Source organism: Coenobita brevimanus, chromosome 38 (assembly GCF_032717465.1).
Source record: "Coenobita brevimanus isolate Jiangsu-jjx chromosome 38, ASM3271746v2, whole genome shotgun sequence".
NCBI classification, from domain to species: Eukaryota; Metazoa; Arthropoda; class Malacostraca; order Decapoda; family Coenobitidae; genus Coenobita; species Coenobita brevimanus.
The window spans coordinates 28,756,928-28,766,746 of NC_136991.1; the positions used below are offsets into that span (position 1 = coordinate 28,756,928).

Consider the following 9,819-nt stretch of genomic DNA (forward strand, 5'->3'; position numbering starts at 1 on the left):
CATACCCAAAATAACTGTGCCTTAACGGGTTAGAGGCCCAGCCTGGCGACTGGTGAGCTGAGGATCCTTTGCTATGTGAAATTTTTCCAATAGGTACGCTCCTCTTCCCCTGACCGACGACGTGCAAGATAACGACACTCACCAGTGGTATGACCAGTTGTTTCCTTATGATACATGCAACAGCAGTCGAGAAGGCGCACGCTGTCGCCTCTCCTGACGGTTCCGTCCATGTTTGCGATAACAGCTCGACTTGCAGTGATCAGTGCAACCACAGTACCAGCATACGATTAAGGACTGATTGTCCCGATGCACATTTGACTGGTCAGACTGCTGGCACCTACGAGCATCTGACCGGTCACTGCCACTTGCAGGTGATCAGCGTCGAGAGCAGAAACGAACATTGTTAGGGCTACCCTTGGTAGTCGGCCGCAAACGTGAAATTTCCGATAAGGCGGGAGAGGTGTGAATGACATTTAAGTTCTGTCTGTAGTGTGAGTGGTTGAGATGCCAGTATCGCTTGACGAGTGACATCTGACCCTAGTCTTTCCTCTATCTCCTTTGAAAGGTCTTACACTTCATCTCCTTGTATGAAACCAGTTTGCAAGGCAGTTTCTAGGTGTTTTTGATCCAGGCAATTTATAAATCTAAAGTAACCCATTAAATGATCAAACTTTTTCTTTTCTGATAGCATCTCCCCTGCTGTTATGAGATACCCGTGGTGTTTCCTGCAATAGCTGGCTTGTCTCAGAGCTCGTAGCATTTGCTACAGCCGGTGCTTCATACAATGTAGCTTCTTTAACAAGATTTTGCATGTTCTCCCCCCTGTGTCTAAGGAGACTGGAGAAAGCAATGAGAACCTGCTTTAGAATGAGAACAAGAAACTTAATTGATTTCTTACAGAATTCATCAAATGCCGTAACCCACCTCCCATGCGCTATTTGCCTTGATGTAATCAGCATTTGAGAAGAGATCTTCAGTGGTTTGGTATTTAACTGTCAATTATTGAGGTCAATGTTGCCTTCGCAGAGGAAATCAAAGATGGATATGGAACTATCTTCAGCAGTGAATTTTGTGCGGTTCACATCATCCAAGGAGATGGATTGTGAAGGGAGAGCTGAGATTGCCATAGCTGTGACAGCTGAGGTGGCTAGGTTGGATAGAGTGTGTGTGACGGGAGAGGCAGGTAAAGCAGTGGTACTGGTGAGTGACGGTGTTGGTGGTGACGCAGTTGTAACAGGAAGAGAAGAAAGAAGCAGTGGTGAACGTGGTGGAAATTGCAGAGAATTACTTGGGGAAGAAGATGTTAAGAGTATCTGGATCTAAAGTATCTGGAGTTTCTACAATGGTATTATTATTATTATTATTATTATGAGAAAGGGGGGTGTGAGTTGGGAGCAGGGCAGTGAAATGGCGGGGGACAGGGCGACTTGGAGGCGATTTGTTTGTGGCCACCCCAAACGGGATTGAGGCGTCTGGCAATAGATAAATAGATAGATTATTATTATTATCATTAGTAGTAGTAGTAGCTGTTGTAGTAGTAGTAAGTGTGGTAAGGGACATCACAGCAGTAGTGGTAGCTGTAGTATGATTGGTAGCTGTATGTTTTGCAAACGATTTACCGTTACGGAATTGGGTTAAAGCATTATCACTACTGTAATCATCTTCACTATCAACCACAATTTGCTGGCAAATAGGAATAAGATTATACTTGCGGAAGTATGTCACGAATGAAGGGCAGGAAATTTACAATTACAGATATGAGAAGGAAACTGTATTATAGACAATGAGTGTATTAGTATGAATTATATACAATGAAAGTGAATGGAGTATGTGCACTGGAAAGTAATGGAAATGAAAATGGTTTTAAGAAGAGTTAATAAAGTTAGAGGGTAGAATGATTAATAAAAATGGAAAGTTTAATATAGTGAATAAAATCAGATGACTAAAAATATGAATCACAATCAGTAGAGAATGGAACAATCTCTGTAGAAAGTGAAGGGATGGTAGGATAAAATAAAATAATGTGTGAGCTACATATATACATTGTTATCAGTCTAGTTTGCAAGGAAAGAAATTGCTGAATCACAGTTACGAGAGAGAGAGAGAGAGAGAGAGAGAGAGAGAGAGAGAGAGAGAGAGAGAGAGAGAGAATCGGTTTTCATCTGACTTTATTCAAACTATATGGTTGAAAGTTTGAGGGTCAGTCAGTCAGTGAACTTATTATTTCCAAGAACAATAATATTGATCAAATGTCAGTATCACTTGACTAGATCAAACTCTGACCTCGCAAAATGAACCTAAACAGTTTTCATTCAGTTGAGGCCAAACTTTGGTGAAGTTTTGAAGGTCAGGCAAGAACGACGCGATTCAAGTTTGAGAACTATCAGCCAATGGTTAGTGCTCGACCATTGTGTGTGTGTGTGTGTGTGTGTGTGTGTGTGTGTGTGTGTGTGTGTGTGATAGCTAGATAGATAGATAGGTATAGATATATATTTATACAGACAGACAGATAGATATTATATTCACGGTCTTTTCTGTTTTATTCAAACTGCCACTCGGTGATTTCATGCAGCTTAGGAGGTCTACACACTGGAATAGTCAGAAAATAATAATATTACCATTAACCTTTTCTGTATGACACTTTTTCTTTAATATCCCTTTCAGTCCAATGCTGTATATTTCATTTTGTCTCTGGTTATCATCAGACGATTTTATTCAAGTTAGGAAGAGCCTAATGCTGTTGGGGGGGTTAATGAAGCCCTATATCGCCTATAAGTCTGAAAAATCTCGTCTGTGCTAATGAAATCGTCTGGAGGTATCAAGAATGCAAAATAAATACCGGTACGTTATCGGATTGAATGGAAGGAGGTGCTGGCTCAGTCGGTAGAGAGGTGGCCTGCAGTCCTACCCGACCCAGGTTCAAATCCCCGCTGGGGCAGGGAACAGTTTAAGGATTTGAATTTCATAACAGCAGGCATTACTGATCTACCAGAAGACCCGTCGACATGTCGTAAAAATACCCCCGCTAATACCAATACACCAGTCCTGTATGAGACGACCCTAGCATGTATTTAATATGGATGGTGGGTGTTAGTGCGGAAATGGTGACATATAGAGGTGTATGATCTGTAGGAGGACTACTGGGCCTTGCGAACAAGCTGTGAAGCCTATGCACAGAGTCGGACACACAAAAAAAAAAAATACGCTGGCAGTATCAGATGATTTTACCCAGCTCTCGACATCGAATGGGTCAATCCTTGCACTAGGATGACGTCTTTTATTATTCCCTTTACCTCCAGACCATTTTATTCAGCCTAAAGGAGACTTCTTGCAGTGAAGGTGATACAGATGACTGTACTCGTATCTATCCTCTTCAGTTCTTAACGTTTCTCCTAAGGTGAATAAATCGCTAGAGGTGGCAAGATTAAATTAAAAATGTCATCATATTACATAGTTATAATTAGAAAGAAAATCATAGAGGGATTCTAATTCCGAAAAACTTTTTAATTTCTGACTTAGGTTTCTTTGTGTTTCATAACTATTCAAGATACAAATTACGAAAATATACAGGAAATTATGGTTGGCTCCTATCTGAACCACGTTCATTGTGATATATATTTCTCTTATTTATGTTTCAATACAAGTGAAGGTATATTATCACCACAATATTCACCATCAACGGTGTATTCTTTATAGATGCAATCTTGGTTCTCGAAGCAAGTTTCATTTTTGAGACATTTTCATTTCTTAGACACGGATAATAATTATGAGTGATTTCAAACAACAGTTTCATTATTGATTTCCGTAACATTATCCTGATGTTTCCACAAACGTTTCATTTTCGAGGCATGTCATCAACAAGGAGTGTTTCATTACAGATACGTTTTACTTTCATCGCATGCTTCATACTCAACGCACATCTCAGATTCATAACGTGGTTCACATTTAGCACATATTTCATATTCACTGAAGGTTTCAGTCATCCCAAGTTTCATATTCATCGTATGTTTCATATTCAACGTACGTTTCATATTCATCCCGTGTTTCATATTCAATGAATATTCTCGGTTCGACCAGCTTAATCTTCGACTCGTGAATCGGTTCATTTTAGTGTCAGCTCGCTTCATTGTTGATTCATTTCAATGTCGACTTGCGTTTGTTTTTGTGTTCGTTTGTTTGTTTTAAGCATTTTTTTTCATCAACTGTTAGATACAAAATTATAATTTCAGTGTGACGGTGAACATATTAAGTACATTACTGAATCACAGTAACAGTAGCAGCAGCAGCAGCAGCAGTATTTATACTGTACCATTAAGTTTTACATTCTCGTCTGTCTCACGTCTTCGAGCGGACAGCGGAAAATGTGAAAAAAAAAAGGACGAAGAAATGGGGAGAGATAAAGTATTTTAAGCTGAGAAGACAAGGAAGATCTGGGAGAAGAAATGGAAGGAAATGAAGGTGAACAGAAAAATGGAACACAAGAATGAAAAGGAGAAAAAGAGGTCGACGAGACATACTAATGTGAGGAGAGTGAAAAATGGGAGGACAAAAAGAAGAAATGAAGAAGGAAAGTGGATAGCCTTAAAAAGGCAAGGCGGGAAGACAGAAAACAAAAGAGAAATCAATCATACTAAGGAGAGGAGGAAGGAAGTCAGAAAAAAATATAGAAACGCGAAGGGGCTTTCAAAGAGTTCAACACCTGCACTCTACAATCCACCTGCAACCGAACCTCTGACCCCGTCCTGTCCCCTTGACCTTGGAGCTATTGTTCTTAACTCACATTACATTATCTGGCTGGACATTTAACCCTTCCATCAAGTTTTGGATGAATTGGATCAAAAGTGCTTAAGCTGGTCTAGCTTTGTGACCTTGATTGTTGACTTACCCCTCTGTAATGTTCTCAAAATACAGTTACAGTACTTCATCCTTGGCCAACCTTAAACCATTCCATCAAGTCTGGTCCAAATCGAATGTGAACTCGGAGTTGAAGGGTCAACCATTTGACCTTGCCCTATGACCTTTACCTCTGACCAACTGTTCTGGAAATTGAAACACGCCATCCTTTCCCGACCATTTCATCAACCTCAATATAAATTAGATCAAAACTGGCTGAAATGACCTTGGTCTTGACTTATAACCTATGATCGTCCAAAATTTAATAATTTGCCTATCACAGTCAAGTATTATTCCAGTGTTGGTGCAATTCTGCTTTGTAGCTTTTCCATAATTTCCAAGGTTTGTATTATATGAGTGATGCCACAGTTCTTGTAACTCTAAAACTGTAAAAGTACATCGAGCGTTAATGAATTCCTTTGGAAGAACTGGCGCTTTTGAGAAACAAAAGACCATATTTTATGATTCAAACATACAAAAACAAAACGAGACAGACAGACAGATACAGGAAAAACCAAACAGAACACACGACATACTGGCTCTGCACGTGCATGTCCAAGTAAAGTAAAGAGAAATGAAGACGATAAAACAGAGAAGGGTAGGAAAAGAAACAAGATGTAATGATGAAACGTACATTACAGACACACCGAGTAAAATAATAACAAAAAATTACGACAATGAAATTAACAACAGCGCTATGAAGCAACTAGCAAAGCAAAGAATGAACCAAGGTTTAAAAAATGCAGTAGGAAAGGAGAGAGAGAGAGAGAGAGAGAGAGAGAGAGAGAGAGAGAGAGAGAGAGAGAGAGAGAGAGAGAGAGAGAGAGAGAGAGAGATCCAGCTATACTATCTTTAGCACAAAACACATCACGTATGTATACATCCATGAATACGATATTGTTTGGAACATTGTTATACTGGGAGGGAGCACCAGTGTTTTCTGTTACCTGCTTGTTTTGTGTTTTATATTGTTTTCTTTTGATATCTATTGACCTGAGTGTTTTCACAGCTCTCAATGCCTGACTTATTCTGTAGGCTTGGCTATTCATAAACCAGGCTTATAAAACTGCCACGATGATTCCCTTTCCATTCAGCATGAGATCACAGTTTTGAGATGTACAGCCAAAGAAACAACTACCGGTACCTTCCCAGTTCCGTCTAAAAAAAAAAAAGATCTAGCAAAATTCAAGGAAAACCATCTCTCTTCTACTGCGTGCATCACATGGTTCCATTCCTACCTCCGCCAAAGTGGCTGTTTTATTCCCGCGTTGGTTTGTCTGTTTGTTAACAGGATTACTCAGAAAGTTACAAACGGATTTTGATGATGTTTTGTGGAAGAGTGAGCCATGGGCCAAGGAAGAGATGTTAGAACTTTGGGCCGGATCTGAATCCGGATCTAGAGTAGGCCGCAAAATATCTCCAAAAGTTCTCAATGAATTTCAATGAAATTTTGTCGAAAGGTGGGCCATGGACCAAGATAGAATTGATTAAATTTTTGGGCGGATCCGGATCCTGGATTACTCAAACCATTATGAATGGATTTTGATGAAATTATGTGGAAGAGTGGGCCATGGGCCAAGAAAGAATTGAATAAATTTGGGGGCGGATCCGGATTCGGATCCTATATCCACAGATCAGGATCCTTTTTAATGGCAATGGCATTGGCGGAGGTATGCGCTCTCTGAGCGCTTTCTAGTTAAGCTATGTATTCGTCAAACTTTGGCAAAATGCTTCTGTCGCTGTACATTTTTTTTTTTTTTTGTCCGACTCTGGGCAAAGGCTTCAGGGCATATTCCAAAGCCCAGTAGTCGTCCTAAACACCTCCACCTGTCACCACTTCCGGGCTAATACCCACCGTCAATACTGAATACATGCTAGGGCTGTCTCATACAGGACTGGTGTAGTGGTATTAGTGGGAGTATTTTTACATGTCGGCGGGTCTTCTGGTAGATCAGTAGAGTCTGCTTTTATGGAAATCAAATCCTGCACCAGCCGGGATTCGATCTTGGGTCCATTAGGACTGCAGCCCGCCTCTCTACCGATTCAGCCGCGCCTTTTCCAATATTTTGTTCCAGGTAATGCAAAAGGATTTTATTCACCCAGAGTGAATCATAACACCCTTCGTATTAATACCATCAAATTATCGGGAAAGAATACGAATAAAATGACTTAATGAAGTCCAGAGTCATATCATCCTAGGTGTGCCTCAGGCTAATTTCTGGATATTAGCTGCTGCTAAGGCTAAATGGCTAACAATGCTGTACCATTATGCCATCCAAGTGCAGGATATTTCTGCAGCCTCAAGTCTCCCCAGCAGTTATAATGCGTTTACAAACAAGACTTCTACTCCCTCGCAAGAACAGCTGCCTTAACTTAAAATTAACTACTCTGGTAATCAGCGAAAACTAAAACAGCAAGTAGGTTACAAAAATGGAAGCAATGCTGTTCCTCCGAGCTAGACCCTGTATTGGATCATATAGCCCCGCTAGGTTAAAGGAGCGCGGTACCACTCCCGGAACGGCAGTCCCGGGCGAGGCTCGAACTTGCAATCCCCCGATTACGAGCTTGATGCTCTACCACTGAGCCACCGTAACTCCAGCAAGGTTTTATATATATATATATATATATATATATATATATATATATATATATATAATCTATATATATATATATATATATATATATATATATATATATATATATATATATATATATATATATATATATATATATATATATAATCATTAACAGTTTAAGGATTTGAATTTCATAAAAAGCAGGCTTTACTGATCTACCAGAAGACCCGCCGACATGTAAAAATACCCCCGCTAATACCAATACACCAGTCCTGTATGAGACAGCCCTAGCATGTATTCAATAAGGACGGTGGGTGTTAGCGCCGAAGTGGTGACATGTAGAGGAGTATGGTATGTAGGAGGACTGCTGGGCCTTGATAGCCGGCTGTGAAGACTATGCCCAGAGTCGGACACATAAAAAAAAAATAAAAAAAAATTCATTCATTGCCAGACGCCATGTATCCCAAACGGGGTGGTCAAGGGCTTAGAGTTAATTGTTTTACAGGGAGGGGCACTAATCCTCCACCAACCCCACTTGACACGTAAGCATGCCAACAGGATCTTTTTTTTTTTTTTTTTTTATGTGACCAACTCTGGGCATAGGCTTCACAGCCTGCTTTCAAGGCCCAGTAGTCCTCCTACGTACCGCACACCTCTACATGTCACCACTTCGGCGCTAACACCCACCGTCCATATTGAATACATGCTAAGGCTGTCTCATACCCAACTGTATTGGTATTTTTACGACATGTCGGCGGGCCTTCTGGTAGATCAGTAAAGTCTGATTTTATGAAATTCAAATCCTTAAACTGTTCCCTGCCTCAGCGGGATTTGAACCCGGGTCCGTCAGGACTGCAGGCCAACTCTCTACCGATTGAGCCACCGCTCCCCTCTGGTGTTCCCAGGCGGTCACCCATCCAAGTACTAACCAGACCCAACGTTGCTTAACTTCGCTGATCGGATGGGAAGCGGTGTACTCAACGTGGTATGGCCGTTGGCATACATTTAACAAATATACAAACACACACACACACACACACGCGCGCACACATAGTACACACACACACATATATATATATATACATACACACACATAAGTACACACACACACACCGCCCAGCCGCTCTTGCCTTGTGCGGATACAAGCAGCTTCACCTGTGCGGCGGAGACTCGATCTCGCCCGCCATGGTTGGATCAGCAAACCCTTACCGATATGCACATACACTCTCACCCACTAACACACATTCAAACCCTCAGTCCCTCACACACACACACACACACACACACAATTACACCCTCACTCACTCAAAAACACACAAACCCCCTAACACACACACACACACACACACACACACACACACACACACACACACACACACACACACACACACACACACACTGAAAAACAAACCAAGCATAAACACAGGCAGAAGAAAACTAAATGCCGAAATTCAAACAAAAAGAAAAACAAAGCAAATCAAACGACGAACAGAAATAGATAAACATACGAATATAAAAACTACGATAAAACGAATGAAACAGAGAGAACTCGGGTCGCGAACTGTTGATGCAAAGCGTCACTCAGTAGGCCTCTGCTAAGCCTTGCCACGGAGCTGCCATACAACGTTCATGACGGAGTTCACTGTGGGCTGAAATGAGACTAAAGATAAATTAGGTCGACCCCTTATGGCCTTGACCTTTCACCTCTTGACCTTGCTGACCTAATCACTTCATCGCCCAATCATATTGTATCACTGACAAAAGTTTGGTCGAAATCCGAGTAGGGGTTCAGGAGATATCATGCCCACGCCCATATGACCTTGACCTTTGACCTTGCAAACCTAATGAGTTCATCCTCCTCGTCCTTTCATACTGTATCACTGACAAAAGTTTGCCCAAAATCGGTTAAGGGGTTCAGGAGATATCGTGCCCACATCCATATGATCGTGACCTTTGACTCCTTGACCTTGTTGACCTAATCAGTTCGTCGTCAACTCATACTGTATCACTGACAAAAGTTTGGTCGAAATCCATTGAAGGTTCAGGGGATGTCGCGTCCACTTCCATATGATCGTGACCTTTGACCTCTTGTCTTTGATGACCTAATCAGATCATCTGTACTTCATACTGTATCACTGAAAAAAACTTGGTCGAAATCCGTTGAGAGGTTAAGGAGATATTGCACCCACACTCATATGACCGTGACCTTTGGCCCCTTGGTCTTGCTGTCTAGTTTATCGTCCCTTCATACTTTATCACTGACAAAGTTTGGTCGAAATCCATTGAGGGGTTCAAGAGATATGGCTCCCACAAAGATAAACCAGCTCGACCCCATCTGACCTTGACGTCT

General features: G+C 41.2%; 1 pseudogene; it reads right to left on the reverse strand.

Annotated features, from left to right (window-relative positions):
• Positions 1–8,346: 8,346 nt before the first annotated feature.
• Positions 8,347–8,468, reverse strand: LOC145396673 (5S ribosomal RNA; annotated as a pseudogene).
• Between the last annotated feature and the right edge of the window lie 1,351 nt (positions 8,469–9,819).